Source organism: Symphalangus syndactylus, chromosome 14 (assembly GCF_028878055.3).
Source record: "Symphalangus syndactylus isolate Jambi chromosome 14, NHGRI_mSymSyn1-v2.1_pri, whole genome shotgun sequence".
Classification (NCBI taxonomy): Eukaryota; Metazoa; Chordata; class Mammalia; order Primates; family Hylobatidae; genus Symphalangus; species Symphalangus syndactylus.
The window spans coordinates 66,699,103-66,716,422 of NC_072436.2; the positions used below are offsets into that span (position 1 = coordinate 66,699,103).

The 17,320-nt window shown below is 40.5% G+C and overlaps 1 protein-coding gene across 4 annotated transcripts in view; it reads left to right on the forward strand.

Annotated features, from left to right (window-relative positions):
* LOC129462235 (multidrug and toxin extrusion protein 2-like) overlaps nt 1–17,320 on the forward strand; it is a 145,687-nt gene that overhangs the window by 22,666 nt on the left and 105,701 nt on the right. For 2 of the 4 annotated variants that reach the window (XR_010115663.1, XR_008650799.2), the window contains one exon: nt 3,078–3,101. The exons of 1 other annotated variant lie outside the window; for it this stretch is intronic. The gene's annotated coding sequence lies outside the window, so the exon portion shown is untranslated. Of the gene's footprint in view, nt 1–3,072; nt 3,102–17,320 lie in introns of those variants that run through there. One more of the 4 variants, XR_010115664.1, reaches the window with a different exon arrangement.

A 17,320-nucleotide genomic window follows, 5' to 3' on the forward strand; every position in this document is an offset into this window, starting at 1 on the left:
GATGGCAGAGCCCAGCAATTGCATAAAACTTAAAACTTTATTTATTTATTTATTTGTTTTTGAGACAGAGTCTCACTCTGTAGCCCAGGCTGGAGTGCAGCGGCGCGATCTCGGCTCACTGTAATCTCCACCTCCCGGGTTCACGCCATTCTCCTGCCTCAGCCTCCCGAGTAGCTGGGACTACAGGTGCCCGCCACCTCGCTCAGTTAATTTTTTTGTATTTTTTAGTGGAGACGGGGTTTCACCGTGTTTTGCCAGGATGATCTTGATCTCCTGACCTTGTGATCCACCCGCTTAGGCCTCCCAAAGTGCTGGGATTACAGGTGTGAGCCACTGTGCCCGGCCAACTTAAAACTTATAATCAGAGGTTCAACTCCTCTTCTTAACAGTATGCCTATAATTAACCTTCTCTTACTCATCATTCCTACTCTAATCGCTATAGCATTCCTTACACTCATTGAACGGAAAATCTTAGGTTATATACAACTATGCAAAGGACCTGACATTGTAGGTCCCTATGGACTGCTTCAACCATTCACTGATGCAATAAAACTTTTCACCAAAGAACCCTTATGGCCTTCAATATCTACTATTACCCTTTATATTATTGCTCCAACCCTGCCCTTTCTCTTGTTGTCCTCTTGTGAACTCCCCACCCTATACCAGATCCCCTAATTAATTTTAATATAGGCCTCCTATTTATACTAGCCACATCAAGCCTAGCCGTCTATTCTATGATCAGGATGAGCATCTAATTCAAATTATGCATTAATCGGCGCATTATGAGCTGTGACCCAGACAATTTCATATGAGGTCACCCCAGCCATCATCCTGCTATTAATTCTACTGATAAGTGGCTCATTTAACTTATATGCACTCATCACAATGCAAGAATTCCTCTGACTGCTCCGTCATGCCCCCTAGTCATAATATAATTTATCTCCACACTAGCAGAAACTAACCGAGCCCCTTCTGACCTAACAGAAGGAGAGTCAGGGTTAGTCTCAGGCTTCAACACTGAATATTCCACATGTTCATTTGCCCTCTTCTTTATAGCAGAATACATGAATATTATTGTAATAAATGCCTTAACTACTATGATTTTCCTAGGAGCACTACACGCTATATATTCACCGAACTCTATACCACAAATTTCATTACCAAGATCCTCCTTCTAACCACCCTGTTTTTATGAATTCGGACAGCATTCCCCCAATTCCACTATGACCAACTCATATATCTTCTATGAAAAAACTTCCTACCACTTAAACTAGCATTATGCATATGTTATATCTCAATCCCTGTCCTAATTTCTAGCATCTCACCTCAAACATAGGAAATATGTCTGACAAAAGAATTACTTTGATAGAGTAAACAATAGAGGTTAAAATCCTCTTATTTCTAGAACTATAGGAATTGAACCTACCCCTGATAATCCAAAATTCTCCATGCTACCTATTGCACCACATCCTAAAGTAAGGTCAGCTAAATAAGCTATCGGGCCCATACCCCAAAAATGTTGGTCATACACTTCCCATACTAATTAATCCATTAGCTCAGCCTTACTATTTTCACAGGAACTCTTATCACAATGCTGGGCTCACACACTGACTTCTCATCTGAACAGGCTTGGAAATAAACATACTAGCTTTTACACCAATCTTAATTAAAAAAAAAATAGCTGGGTGCGGTGGCTCACACCTGTAATCCCAGCACTTTGGGAGGCCAAGGCAGGTGGATCACGAGGTCATGAGATCGAGATCATCCTGTCTAACATGGTGAAACCCGGTCTCTACTAAAAATACAAAAAATTAGCCAGGTGTGGTGGCGAGCATCTGTAGTTCCAGCTACTTGGGAGGCTGAAGCAGGACAATGGCTTGAACCCGGGAGGCGGAGCTTGCAGTGAGCCGAGATTGCACCACTGCACTCCAGCCTGGGCAACAGAGCGACACTCCATCTCAAAAAAAATAAAATACATAAAAAATAAATCCTTGCTCCACAGAAGCAGCCACCAAATACCTCCTTACACAAACAGCCACATCTATAATCCTCACGATAGGTATCCTCTCCAATAACCTGTCCTCCAGACAATGAACAATAATAAACACCAGTAATCAATTTTCATCCTTAATAATAATAACAGCTGAAGGGGTGGCCTGCCCCTCCACACCTGTGGGTATTTCTAGTCAGGTGGGGTGAGAAACTGAGAAAAGAAATAAGACACAGACACAAAGTACAGAGAAACAACAGTGGGCCCAGGGGACTGGCACTCAGCACACCAAGGACCTGCACCGGCACTGGCCTCTGAGTTCCCTCAGTTTTTATTGATTATTATTTTTATTATTTCAGCAAAAAGGAATGTAGTAGGAGAGCAGGGTGATAATAAGGAGAAGGTCAGCAAAAAGCATGTGAGCAAAAGAATCTATATCATAATAAGTTCAAGGGAAGGTACTATGCCTGGACGTGCACGTAGGCCAGATTTATGTTTCTCTCCACCCAAACTTCTCAGCGGAGTAAAGAATAACAAGGCAGCATTATTGCAAACATGTCTCGCCTCCCACCATAGGGCAGTTTTTCTCCTATCTCAGAATTGAACAAATGTACAATCGGGTTTTATACTGAGACATTCAGTTCCCAGGGGCAGGCAGGGGACAGTGGCCTTCCTCCATCTCAACTGCAAGAGGCTTTCCTCTTTTACTAATCCACCTCAGCACAGACCCTTTATGGGTGTCGGGCTGGGGGACAGTCAGGTCCTTCTCATCCCATGAGGCCATATTTCAGACTATCACATGGGGAGAAACCTTGGACAATACCCTGCTTTTAAGGGCAGAGGTCTCTGTGGCTTTCCACAGTGCATTGTGCCCCTGGTTTATTGAGACTAGAGAATGGCGATGACCTTTACCAAGTATACTGCTTGTAAACATTTTGTTAACAAGGCACATCCTGCACAGCCCTAGATCCCTTAAACCTTGATTTTATACAACACATGTTTTTTGTGAGCTCCAGGTTGGGTCAAAGTGGCTGGCGCAAAGCTACAAATTAACAACATCTCAGCAAAGCAATTGTTTAAAGTACAGGTCTTTTTCAAAATGGAGTCTCTTATGTCTTCCCTTTCTATATAGACACAGTAAGAGTCTGATCTCTCTTTCTTTTCCCTACAACAGCCCTAGTAATAAAACTAGGAATAGCCCCCTTTCACTTCTGGGTCCTAACTGTAACCCAAGGGAACTCTCTAATGTCTGGCATACTTCTCCCCACATGACAAAAACTAGCGCCTATCTTGATTATGTTTCAAATTTTCCCAACAATAAACACGAACATTCTCCTATCTATCACAATCGTTTTTTTTTTTCTTTTTTTAAAGACAGAGTTTCGCCCTTGTTGCCCAGGCTGGAGTGCAATGGCGCGATCTTGGCTCACTGCAACCTCCGCCTCCCGGGTTCAAGCGATTCTCCTGCTTCAGCCTCCTGGGTAGCTGGGACTACAGGCGTCTGCCACCACGCCTGGCTAATTTTTGTATTTTTAGTAGAGATGGGGTTTCACCATCTTGGCCAGGCTGGTCTTGAACTTCTGACCTCGTGATCCACCTGCCTCAGCCTCCCAAAGTGCTGGGATTACAGGTGTGAGCCACCACGCCCAGCCTATCTATCACAATCTTATCCATTATAGTGGGCGGTTGAGAACTTAAATACAACTGCATAAAATCCTAGCCTACTCCTCAATTACTCACATAGGTTGAATAATAGCAGTACTAATTTATGACCCAAAAATTACCATTCTAAACCTGATTATTTACTTTATTTTAACAACTACTGCATTTCTAGCACTCAACCTGAGTATAAGCACTGCAATCCTGTCACTATCTCATGCCTGAAACAAATTAACATGATTAATACCTATAATTCCACTAATTCTACTATCCCTAGGAGGTTTACCCTTATTAACAGGATTTTTGCCCGAGTCATCATTCAAGAATTTACAAAAAACAATAGTCTTATTATCCTGATCATTATAGCTACCATAACCCTACTCAACCTGTACGTTTACATATGCCTAATTTATTCCATCTCAGTGACAATATTCTCCACATCTAATAACATGAAAATAAAATGACAATTCGAAAACACAAAACCCATACTACTCCTCCCCCCACTTATCATTTCTTCTACCCTCCTGTTACCCATCTCTCCATTAATACTAACTATAACTTAGAAATTTAGGTTAAATAAGAGCAAGGGCCTTCAAAGCCCTTAGTAAGTAAACTATACTTAATTTCTGTAACAGACTTAAGGACTGCAAGACTCTCTTCTGCATCAATTGAACGCAAATCAACCACTTTAATGAAGCTAAGCCCTGGCTAGGCTGGTGGAATTCAAACCCATGAAAATTTAGTTAACATCTAAACACCCTAATCAATTGGCTTCAATCTACTTCTCCCACCTTTGCGGGGAGAAAGGCGGGAGAAGCCCCGGCAGGATTGAAGCTGCTCCTTTGAATTTGCAATTCAACATAAGAAATCACTTCAGGGCTGGTAAAAAGAGACCTTGACCTCTGTCTTTAGATTTACAGTCTCATGCTTACTCAGCCATTTTACCTTTTTCCCACTTATGTTCATCAGTTGTTGATTGTTTTCAACTAACCAAAAAGATATCGGACACTATACCTGCTATTCAGCGCATGAGTGGGGATAGTGGGCACCACCTTAAGCCTTCTAATTTGAGCAGAATTAGGCCAACCAGGAACTCGGCTAGGAGATGATCAGATCTACAATGTTACTGTTACCACCCACGCAGTCATCATCATATTCTTTATGGTAATACCAATCATAATTGGAGGTTTCGGCAACTGGCTAGTCCCTCTAATAATTGGTGCACCCAATATGACATTTCCCTGGATAAATAATATGAGCTTCTGAGTTCTGCCCGTCTCTTTCCTACTCTTACTTGCATCCTCAACAGTAGAAGCCGGTGCTGGAACGCGCTGAACAGTTTATCTCCCTTTAGCAGGAAACCTAACACATGCAGGAGCCTCTGTAGATCTAACCATCTTCTCATTCCACTTGGCGGGTGTTTCTTCTGTTTTAGGGGCCATTAATAGTAGATGTACGAAAGTTGATTAAGGAATTTTTAGTATGTGCTTTTATGTATGTGGACTACATACATATAATAGCCAGCCACCATGCCTGGCTGATTTTTGTATATATATATATATATTTTTTTTTTTTTTTTTTTCTGTAGAGATGGGGTTTCGCCATGTTGCCCAGGCTGATCTCGAACTCCTGAGCTCAAGTGATCCTCCCACTTCAGCCTCCCAAAGTGCTGGGATTACAGGCATGAGCCACCGCACTCGGCTTCCTTAACTTTTTTTTTTTTTTTTTTTGAGATAGAGTCTTGCTATGTCGCTCAGGCTGGAGTGTAATGGTGTGATTTGGCTCACTGCAGCCTCTGCCTCCTGGGCTCAAGGAATTCTCCTTCAGCCTCCCAAGTAGCTAGGATCACAGGTGCCTGCCACCAGGCCCAGCTAATTTTTGTATATTTAGTAGAGACAGAGTTTTGCCATGTTGGCTAGACTGGTCTCAAACTCCTGACCTCAGATGATCTGCCTGCCTCGGCTTCCCAAAGTGCTGGGATTAAAGGCATGAGCCACTGCGCCTTGCCTCCTTAATCTTTTTTTTTTTTTGAGATGGAGTTTCACTCTTGTTGCTCAGGCTGGAGTGCAATGGTGCAATCTGAGCTCACCTCAACCTTTACCTCCTGGGTTCAAGCAATTCTCCTGCCTCAGCCTCCCAAGTATCTGGGATTACAGGCATACCCCACCACACCCGGCTAATTCTGTATTTTTAGTAGAGATGGGTTTTCTCCATATTGGTCAAGCTGGTCTTGAACTCCTGACTTCTGGTGATCTGCCCACCTCGGCCTCCCAAAGTGCTGGGATTACAGGTGTGAGCCACTGTGCCTGGACTCCTCCTTAATCATTTTTAAGTGTACAATTCAGTAGTGTTAACTGTATTCACACTGTTATGCAACCAGTCTCCAAAACTTTTCATCTTGCAAAACTGAAATCATGCACTCATTAAACAACTCTTATCCTCTTTCCCCAGACCCTGGTAACCACCTTCTACTTTGTTTCTTGTTGGAGGCCCTTTTTTGTTAGAGACAGTGAGGCAACAATTCTTCATTATTCCCTAACACTAACAGCAACACCACTAACAGCAAAACAAGCCCTGTTAGTGGTGAGCTTACAGTAAAAATTATAAAATATAAAGAAGTAATCCACCATGAACAAGAGTTAACACATACAACTAACAGGAAAATTAAAGTGCAGAATTTGCAATAATGGTATCATAATCAGAGAATAGAAAATTATGTTTAAAATCATTAGACATAAAGGCCGGGCACGGTGGCTTACGCCTGTAATCTCAGCACTTTGGGAGGCTGAGGTGGGCGGATCACCTGAGGTCAGGAGTTCGAGACCAGCCTGATCAATATGATGAAACCCCGTCTGTACTAAAAATACAAAAGCCAGGCATGGTGGCATGTGCCTGTAATCCCAGCTACTTGGGAGGCTGAGACAGGAGAATCGCTTGAACCCGGGAGGTGGAGGTTGCAGCGAGCTGAGATCGTGCCATTGCATTCCAGCCTGGGCAACAAAAGCAAAACTCATCTCAAGAAAGAAAAAAAATCATTAGACGTAAAAGAAGGAATTGAAACCAAAAGAACAATATTGGAAAAAGGACCACAGAGAACTTCCAGAAGTAAAAAATATATCCATTGACATTTAATACTTGATAGACTAAAGTGCAGATTAGTTATAATTGAAAGATTAAATAATAAACTTGAAGATAGATTTGTGGAAATTCCCCAGAATAAAAGATATGTAAAGAGATGGAATGTATGCAAGATCTAAGTGGGTTTTTTTGTTTTTTTGAGACAGAGTTTCTTTCACTCTATCACCCAGGCTGGAGTGCAGTGGCGTGATCTCAGCTCACTACAACTTCTGCCTCCCAGGATTAAGCCATTCTCCTGCCTCAGCCTCCTGAGTAGCTGGGATTACAGGCACCTGCCACCATTCCCGGCTAATTTTTGTATTTTTAGTAGAGACAAAGTTTCACCGTGTTGGCCAGGCTGGTCTCAACCTCCTGACCTCAGGTGATCTGCCCGCCTCAGCCTCCCAAAGTGCTGGGACTACAGGCATAAGCCACAGCGCCGGGCCTAGGTCATCATTTATCTGATAGAAATTCTAAGGAAAAGAGTAGGAAACTGGTGGAGATGTAGTATTCAGACATTTGACAGAAGACACTTGAAGTAAGACATGAATCTTAATATTCACAAATCTAATGAGCATTGTACTGGAGATTCTACCCTGGGTGATTAGACAAGGAAAAGAAAGAAAAGGCATCCAGCCTGTAAGGGAAGAAGTAAAACTATCCTATTTGAGTGTGACATGATTGTTCATTTATAAAACCCTAAGGAATCCATACACACACAAAACTAAAACTACTAGAGCTAATAAATGAGTTCAGCAGAGTTGTAAGATACAAGATCAATACATAAAAATCAATTGAATTTCTATCCACTAGCAACAGACAATCTGAAAATGAAATTAAGAAAACAATTCCATTCACAAAAGTATCAAAAAGAATAAAATACTTTGGGAGGCTGAGGCGGGCGGATCACGAGGTCAGTAGGTCGAGACCATCCTGGCTAACACGGTGAAACCCCGTTTCTACTAAAAATACAAAAAATTAGCCAGGTGTGGTCGCACATGCCTGTAGTCCCAGCTACTCGAGAGGCTGTGGCAGGAGAATGGCGTGAACCTGGGAGGTGGAGCTTGCAGTGAACTGAGATGGCGCCACTGCACTCCAGCCTGGGGGACAGAGCGAGACTCCGTCTCAAACAAACAAACAAAAACAGCAAGAACAACAAAAAAGAATAAAATACTTAGGAATAAATTCAACCAAAGGAGTGTAAGACTTGTCAGTGTTAAAAGACATTAAACATGTAAATAAAGATTTCCCATGTTCATACACTGGAAGCCTTAAAATTGTTAAATACACCCTAAGTTGATCTATAGATTCAGGGCAAGCCCTATCAAACTTTAAATAGGCCCCCTTCTTGCAGATTGAAAAACACATCCTAAAACTCATGGAGATGCAAGGGACCCAGGATAGTCAGAACAATCTTGTGAAAGAAGAAAGTTGGAGGATTCACACATCAACAACAACAATAAAAACCAGAAGACAGTGAAATAATATCATCAAAATGCTAAGAGAATAGTGTTATTCCTTATTCAGCTATACTATTGTTCTCAAAAGAGGGCAAATTAAAAGACATTTTCCAGCAAATACTGAGAGGCATCACCATTTATTTATAGAGCATTCATGAAAAAAAAAAAACACTGATGTCCAAAACATGGCAATGAAATTGGTAAATATGTATATATTGAAACTCACTTTGAATTTAAATTTTAAAAAATAATAGGCTAATTCATACAGTACAAAAATAAAGTAGAAATAAAATATGTACAGCAATAAAAGGTAAGATTGGGAGAAGATTCTGTTAGTTAAAGCCATCTAGATATTATCAGGGAAGAGGGTAGGATATAGTGATTGACAAAGTTTTTAAGTCAGGTATGCATGTTGCCATTTTAAGGGAATAACCAAAAGGGAAGAAATAGAATATATAATTTATAAACCAGTAGAAATCAAAAGGAAATTAAGAAAATCTAACATAAAGCAGTGAAAATGAAGATAAAAAGTAAAAAGAAGGCATTATAATAATACAAAATAAGACAGTAGAATTAAATCTCAAATATGTATAATCACACTAAAGGAAAATACACAAACTTTTCCAAAGATAGACTCTCAAATCTCCCCTCCCTCACTTCCAATCTCTTTGCAGTGCTTTTTTGTCTCAGCTGTGTTCTGCTTTTTTACTTAACATTACCACACAAACATGTTTTTTATGTTTATAAAGGCACTTCCTGAAAATAATGTTAAAATCTGATTGTCTCTGTATAATCAGTACCTGATTGTCACACTGTTCACCTAATTACTTCACTGTCATTGTACTTTTCATTTGTCTAGTTTTTCACTATCTCATATAATTGATTCCTTGAATATCTTTACACAGAATTTGATCCTTGAGATTAGAATCCCAAATCAGAAACAAGTGTTTCAAAAAATCTTTGCTAGCTCAGTATATGAAAAATAGGTACTTAATTTCAATTTTTTTTATTAGTGAGGTTGACTATATTTGACTAGTTTTTCTTTTAATCATCTTTTATCTGTTTATGTCTGTTGCCTGTTTATCAGTTTGGGGTTTATTTTTCTTTTGAATTTATATGAGTTCTTTATAACTAGAAGATTATTAGTTTTCTATCAGTTGTCTCTGACAAATTTTTCCATTTTATTTTAAAATTTTATGTATTCTTAAAAATGTTTTATTATAAAAGCAAATTATACTAAGCAACACATAACACATTCTGAACACATAGCATAGTTCAGAAGTTAACACAACTGAAAGTGAGCCCACTTCTATTTAGGCTAGTTCCCCAGAGCTGTCCCACTTCTTTTTTTTTTTTTTGAGATGGAGTCACCCAGGCTGGAGTGCAGTGATGTAATCTCGGCTTACTGCAACCTCCGCCTCCCGGGTTCAAGCAATTCTCCTGCCTCAGCCTCCCAAGCATCTGGGACTACAGGCGTGTGCCACCACGCCTGGCTAATTTTTTGTATTTTTAGTAGAGACGGGGTTTCACCATGTTAGCCAGGATGGTCTCGATCTCCTGACATCGTGATCAGCCTCCCAAAGTGCTGGGATTACAGGCGTGAGCCACTGTGCCCGGCCAATCTGCCCCACTTCCTAACCATTTCTGGTTATAGCTCTGATGACTGTCGCCAGAGCTTTATCCCTACACTTCTTATTACCCTTACCCAGTAACAGTTGACTTCCTATTGGAAAGATGAGAAATCAACTCACTTTGCGCGCCATCTCCCTCTTCCTTGCAGTTTTTGTTTTTCTGTTTATAGTTCTCTTAGTGGTCAAATTGTTTATAACCTTGAATAATAAGCATAGACTTCTATTTCTTGGTCCGACAACTTTATAGACCCTGTGACCTGACCCCTAAGTTGTAAGATGAGGAACATGAGGTCTTTATGTTTCTTTCCATCTCTCTTCCCATTTGCCTTCAGAATTCCAGAATTCCACACGCTGCTTAATAGCCACCCACATGCAATGAGCCAGGCACTATGTGAAACACTTCACAAATGGGACCCACAAGCTCCTCATTGCAATGCCATGTGAGGGATTTACTGTTCTTTCCCCCCCATCACAGATGAGGAAACTAAGTCCCAGAGAGTATCATTCGTCCAAGTTCAAGGAAGTAACTGGCTAGGATTTGAGCCCAGGGACCTGGCTCCAGAGGTCATGGTCATGGTCTTAATCACAGCTACCTCTCAGCTATATCACTGTTTTTATTTTGTGAAGCTTACAACATTTGAATGTATTATCTCATGGTTATTATGTCTTTCATGTGTTAGGGGTTGTCTGAAAAAAATCAACATTCATAATATTATGATTTTTGTAAATGTGATTATTTACAGATCCAAGTGTGGTCTTGCACCAGGCGAGAAGGAAATGCAAATCCACCAACATTACCACTTGAAAGAGGCTTTTACAAGTGAAAGATGAAATGCATTATTTTTTCTTGCTTTTGTCATTTGGTCAAAATCATGTCATATTTTGCTTCATATTTAGGCCATGACTTTTCTTGTGCAGCTCATTTGTTTTTTCTGGCATTTCTAATACCCTTTATTTCTTATTGACGGAGCAGCATGGCCCCTCATCTTGTTACAAAGATGATCCGGTGTGTAAACATACTGTTAAGTATGAGTGCATTTTTTTCTTGAATGCCTCAGGGCTCTTTGATTCCTTGTTTTAATTTGTATCCAGGCTGGGCGTGGTGGCTCACGCCTGTAATCCCAGCACTTTGGGAGGCCAAGGCAGCCAGATCACTTGAGGTCAGGAATTTGAGACCAGCCTGGCCAATATGGTGAAACCCTGTCTCTACTAAAAATACAAAATTAGCCAGGTGTAGTGGCACACATCTGTAATCCCAGCTACTCGGGAGGCTGAGGCAGGAGAATCGCTTGAACCCAGGAGGCAGGTTGCAGTGAGCTGAGATCACACCACTGCACTCCAGCCTGGGCCACAAACTGAGACTCCATCCACAGAGGGGCTCTCTCAAGTCTAGCTGACTACCGAACTGGATGTGCACATGAGGATGCTACTGGAAGCCAGTGGGACACACCTGAAAGGAGCAGACAAAACAATCCCTGGAGTTCATAAAGGGCTAGGAAGAGTTTGTGTTCCCAACAGCCAGAATGAAACAACCTCATAATACATGAGACAGCTGGTGGAGTTCTCAGGAGGGTTTTGCCTGGGTAGTAGAGGAATATTAGCCCTAGAAATAAAGAATGCTCTGGTCCTGCTTAACGAAGCTTAAAAGCAAACCTCAAGAAGGTCAAACTGCTTCTAGGAAGCAACTGCATCACAGAACTTAACTGTATCAAAGCTCTAGAGTATTTAAAATAGTACAAGAATATGTAGTACCCAACAAAGTAAAAATCACAATGTCTGGCATACAATTAATAATTACCAGGCATACAAAGAAACAATAAACTAAAATCCATAATAAGGAGAAACATCAATCAATAGAAACTGACCCAGAAATGAACAGATAGAATTACTACTCAGGAATATTAAAATAGTTTCTATAAATTTGTTTAATCTTTAAGAAAATAGAGAATAACATGAGCATGTTAAAGTGAGACATCAAATTTATAAAAAGAAAACCAAATTGAATTGCCAGAGATGAAACAAAAAATCTGAGATGAAAATACATTGGTTGACATTAACAGCAGATTAGACACTGTAGAAAATAGTGAATTTAAAGATACAGCAATGGTAAATATCCTAAATAAAATGTATAGAGAAAAAAGACTGAAAAAAATGAAAATGAGCAAGCTGTGAGTGGCCTAAAAGCACATAACTGTAGTTCCCAAAGTGGAGGAGAGGGAAGAGGGGCAGAACAATTTTTTTTAAAGAAATAATGGCAAAAAACTTTACACATTTGATAAAATCTTCAGATTAAAGGGGTCTAAAAGGGTATTTATTTGATGTAATCACCGATCTGACCTTGGGATTCCTCTAGAACATTCTGGCCAAGCTGTCCAGTTTATACTTAATTACCTCACTGATGAGGAACTTGCTACCTCCCAATGCAGCTTTGATTCTCAGAACACTTTTCTTTTGAACTGAAACCTACCTTTCCTACCCATAACTTTCACCCACTGATACCAGCTGTTGGGCTTATGATCCTGTAGGAGAGTCTGTCCATTTTTCAGTTACTGCCCTACGGGTGTTTTTATGATGGCTCATGCTCCACAGGATCTTCATGGTAAACATTTGTAATTCCTTCAGTCATTTCTCATGGGATGTGGTTTTGAGTCTGTACCATCTTCATCTTGAATTAACACAAGCCTGAAGGCAGTGTCCATAGAACAAACAGCACCATTTAGAGCAGAATCATTTCCATTAGAGCAGAACCTGTTAGACTTCTAGGGAAGTACTAAGTTTTTGGTGGCTACACCACCTGACCTGCCAGTGTGCCACTGACCAGCCACAGCATCACCACCCTTCCTTTGTGTGGTTGTCCTCCTGAGCCCAAGTGCAGAATTCTACATTTGGACCCATTAATTGTTTTTTCTTATTTTCTAGTCATCTTGACATTTTTGGTGTCTAATTTTTCCAGTGACAGTATGTCCTATCCTTTCCAGCTAGTGGCACCTGTACATGTGATATACACTTTTAGATCTTCATTTCCTCCTCTTTTATGTAAAACTCTAGCACCTTCATACAGTCTTTCTACCCTCAAATCTTACCAGCATCCTATGTGAACTCAGCATCCATATAGTTGAAGACATTCAATGCCCCAGCCCCTCACCTAAACTCCCCAGTCCTCTCTCCAGTAACTTTCTCTGCCCTACCTGAGGCACACACTCCATGATCATACTTTGGGTTTTTTCATTGCATATAACTGTTCTACCTTCAGCCCTTTAATTGGCCACATCCCTAATCCTTCCAGCATACTTTTATAGCTATGTCTACTTAAGAGGTTTCTTCAACCACTTGGGCCTTCCAGTCAGTTGACAACTCTTTCTCAATCCACCACATTCCTGCCTTTACTTCCTTCCTTATGTAGCTTAGTCAGGATGGTTCATCATTTTACTAACTCTTTTGCCAGTAACCTGAATTCTTTTGACCCTTCTAAATGACAGAACTCCATCCTGGTGGAACCCAGTTGCACATTTTCTGTACTAATAGCCAATCACTTCATATTGGTTACACTAGAAACTTATGACCATTAACCATAATTAGACCCTCAGCACCCTGCCCTGCCTTTGTTTAGTCATCTCACTGTCCATCTCTGCAACCCATGTTAAACCTTCTCTACTCTTTTAAAACCACTGGCCCCTCCCTACCACCTTCCACCATCACTGTCAGCAAATGACCTTGCCTCCTCAAGTTCATCCTACTTGGTGTTTGTTGGGCTTCTTGGATATGTAGATTCATGTCTTTCATCAAATTTGGGAAGTTTTCAGTTATTCTTTCTTCAAATATTTTTATGTTTTTTTCTTTCTCTCTTCACCTCTGAGACTTCCATTATTTGTATGCTGGTATACTTGATTGTCTTCCCTAGGTCCCTACATCTGTGTTCACTTTTCTTACCTTTTTTTTCTGTTCCTCAGACTAATCTCAATTATCCTATCTTTAAGTTTGCTGATTCTTTCTTTTGCCAGCTCAAATCTACTCTTGAGCCCTCTAGTGAATTTTTCACTTCAGTTGTGGTACTTTTCAACTCCATAGTTTTTATTTGGTTCTCTTGAAAAATAATTTCTATATCTGTATTGATAGCATCTATTTGGTGAGACAATATTCTCATACTTCATTAGATGTAGTTTTATCTCTTTCAACATATTTAAAATAGCTGAATTAAAGTATTTTTTTTTTTTTTTGACTGGGTGCAGGGGCTCATGCCTGTAGTTCCAGCACTTTGGGAGGCCAAGGTGAAATCACTTAAGGCCAGGAGTTTGAGACCAGCCTGAGCAACACAGCAAGACTCTATCTCTATAAAAATTTTAAATTAAATTAAAAATAAAACTAAAAATTAGCCAGGCATGGTGGCGTGTACCTGTAGTCCCAGCTACTCCAGAGGCTGAGGCAGGAGGATTTCCTGAGTCCAGGAGTTCAAGGCTGCAGTGAGCCAGGATAGTGCCACTGTATCCCAGCCTGAGTGACAGAGTGAGACCCTGTCACTCTAAAAAAAAGAAAAGTCTTTTTTGGTAAGTCCAATGTTTGGGCTTCTTCAGAGAGAATTCTTATTGATTGCTCTTTACCCCATGTATGGGCTGTACCTTTTATTTTCTTTGCATGACTCATAGTTTTTTGTTGAAAACTGGACATTTTAAATATTACAGTGCCACTGTTCTAGAAGTCAGATTATCTTCTTCTTTAGGGGCTTTTGCTGTTGCTGCTTGTTTGCTTAGTGATTTTTATGGACTAATTCTGTAAAGTCTATATTATTTGCCAAATGTAGCCACTAAAGTCCCTGTTCTATTAGCTTAATGTCAGCTAATTATTGGAGAAATATTTCCTCAAATGCTTAGAATCCCAAATATCTCCCATTCTTTGCCAAGGGACTCTCTGTGCATTTTGAGGAACACCTTCAACACTCATTGAGGCAGTTTACAACTTTGTTTTTTGTTTTTGTTTTGAGATGGAGTCTTTCTCTGTCTCCCAGGCTGGAAGTGCAGTGGCACTATCTCAGCTCACTGTAACCTCCACCTCCCAGGTTTAAGCAACTCTCCTGCCTCAGCCTCTCAAGTAGCTGGGACTATAGGCACGTGCCACCCTGCCCAGCTAATTTTTATATTCTTAGTAGAGATGGAATTTCACCATGTTGGCCAGGCTGGTCTCGAACTCCTGACCTCAGGTGATCTGCCCACCTCGGCCTCCCAAAGTGCTGGGATTACAGGCATCAGCCACCATGCCCGGCCACAGCTTGGTTTTAACCTTCACTTCCTGTTTGTGCAGAGTCTCAAGTTCGGCCAGAGGTGAGTGCTTAGGCCTTAATGGGTCTTCCTTGAGCAGGGGCACAGTCTTAAGCATGCATATGGCCTTCTAGATTCCCCAGAATATGTCAGAACTTTGCAAAGCCCTTCAGACATTTCATTCCCCAGCCATTCCTACTAAGATTTTTGGTGAGTCTATTGTGTATCCCTTGTATCAGGCAGCAGCAGCTAAAACATTTGCCCGTATACATTTTCAATAAACATCCTTCAACATCAACTTTAGAACTGGGCAGGTTTGAATCAGGTGAAATAAAGTTAGCCTTTCAAGTGGGGTCTTCTAGGGAACCACCAGACAGATGATCTGTCTGTGAAATAGTAACTGTTCCTTGGGAATAGGGCTTTCAAAGAGTTCAACCCATTCTTCCTCCTCAAGTCCTGGAACTGTTATTTTTCAAGGTTACTGCTGAACTAGGAGCAACAGGATGATATTAGGGTAAGTTAAAATACCACAATGCTTACTGTTCTTACCAAGATTCAGCCACCTTTCTTAAATAAATGCTCCCAATTCCCTTTGTTGAATTTCTGAAAATCTGGAAAAAAATTGTATTTTTTTTTAATTAAAAAATATTTTTAAGAGACAGGGTCTCGCTCAGTCACCGAGGTTGGAGTGCAGTGGTGCAGGCACAGCTCACTGCAGCCTCAAGCTCCTGGGCTCAAGCGATCCTCCTGCTTCAGCCTCCCAAGTAGCTGGAACTACAGGTGCTTGCCCCTGTGTGCAGCTAGTTATTAAAAAAAAATTTTTTTTTGTAGAGATAGTGTCTCACTATGTTGCCCAGTCTGGTTTCAAACTTGCGGGCTCAACTGACCCTCCTGCCTCGGCTTCCCAAAGCACTGGGATTACAGGTGTGAGTGACCATAGTGAGCCATGAAAAAATGATTCTGACAATTTTTGCCAATTTCTGTTTCTTGTGAATGGGCCATACTTTCCTGTCTCTGTATTCTCTGTAATTTTGTGTTGAGAACTGAACATTGTATTATTATATGAAAACACTGGAAATCAGATTTTCATCTCTCTCCAGGTATTGTTGTTCTTGTTTGTTGGGGTTATTTGTCTATTTGTTTAGTAACTTTTCCAAAGTGGTTTTTACAAAGACAGAATGATCTTGCAGGGATTTCCTTAAATGCCTTTATCTAACAAGAAAAGTTAAGCTGGCTTTTTTCTTGTAAAATTATTTGACAGGCACTGCCTGTGAAGCCACTTCATCCCAAAGGGCCTCTAGGCCAGCTCCTCAGTGGAACCACCAGATAGATCAAAACACAAAACTTTAATTTTTAGAGGATAAGGTTTTTATTGCCCAGTTTGGCACTAGTAAGCCACACTAGGAATGCAGGCAGTCATCCCTGCTGCTGCCTGCTGCAGAACTGGAAGATGGGAAAAGGTAGCCACTATGTGAAATGCAATTCACCCATGATCACCAGGCCCTTCTTCAGGCCTTCCCCTTGTTGCTCACTGCGAGTTTCTCACTAGCCTCCAGAGTGCTGAAATCATTGACTGTGATACCTCTCTCCATCAGTCTCACAAGGGATTGATTCTTGAGCTTCCTACACCACTGTTGTTCATGATGTCACCTGGATAGAGGCTTCTCATGCTGATTTGGCTCTCGTTCTTTTGTAGAAGAAAATTTTTTTTTTCTGGAAATCTTTCAGATATTATTTTTGTCTCTGCTGGGTGTGCTTAGGTGTGGGTGAATCTTTTTTCTTATATTCTGCTTGCTGTTTTGTAGACTGTCAGTCTGAAGCACTGGATTTTTCTTTAGCTCTAGGAAATTTACTCTTTTTAAAAAAAAAAAAAAATTTACTCCTTTTCCTTTTTTCCTGTTCTCTCCTTTTGGAATTCTTTTTGGATAAAGGATAGAATGTATGGATTAATCTGACATGTCTCTTTTCTCCCAGTTTCTATCTCTGTGTTTGGGATATTTTCTCAACTTTATCTTTCAAGTTGAAACGTAGTGTTTAGCCATGTCTATTCATTATCCAGTTTCTAAAAAAAGGTCTTATTTTAGTGTTCATATTTTTCATTTCCAATCACTTTTCTCCCAATTGCTCCTCTTCCTTAATTGCCTGTTGTTAGCTGATAAATGTCTCTGATAATAGCAATTATAACTAAAAAATTTTTTTTAATCTCATGTT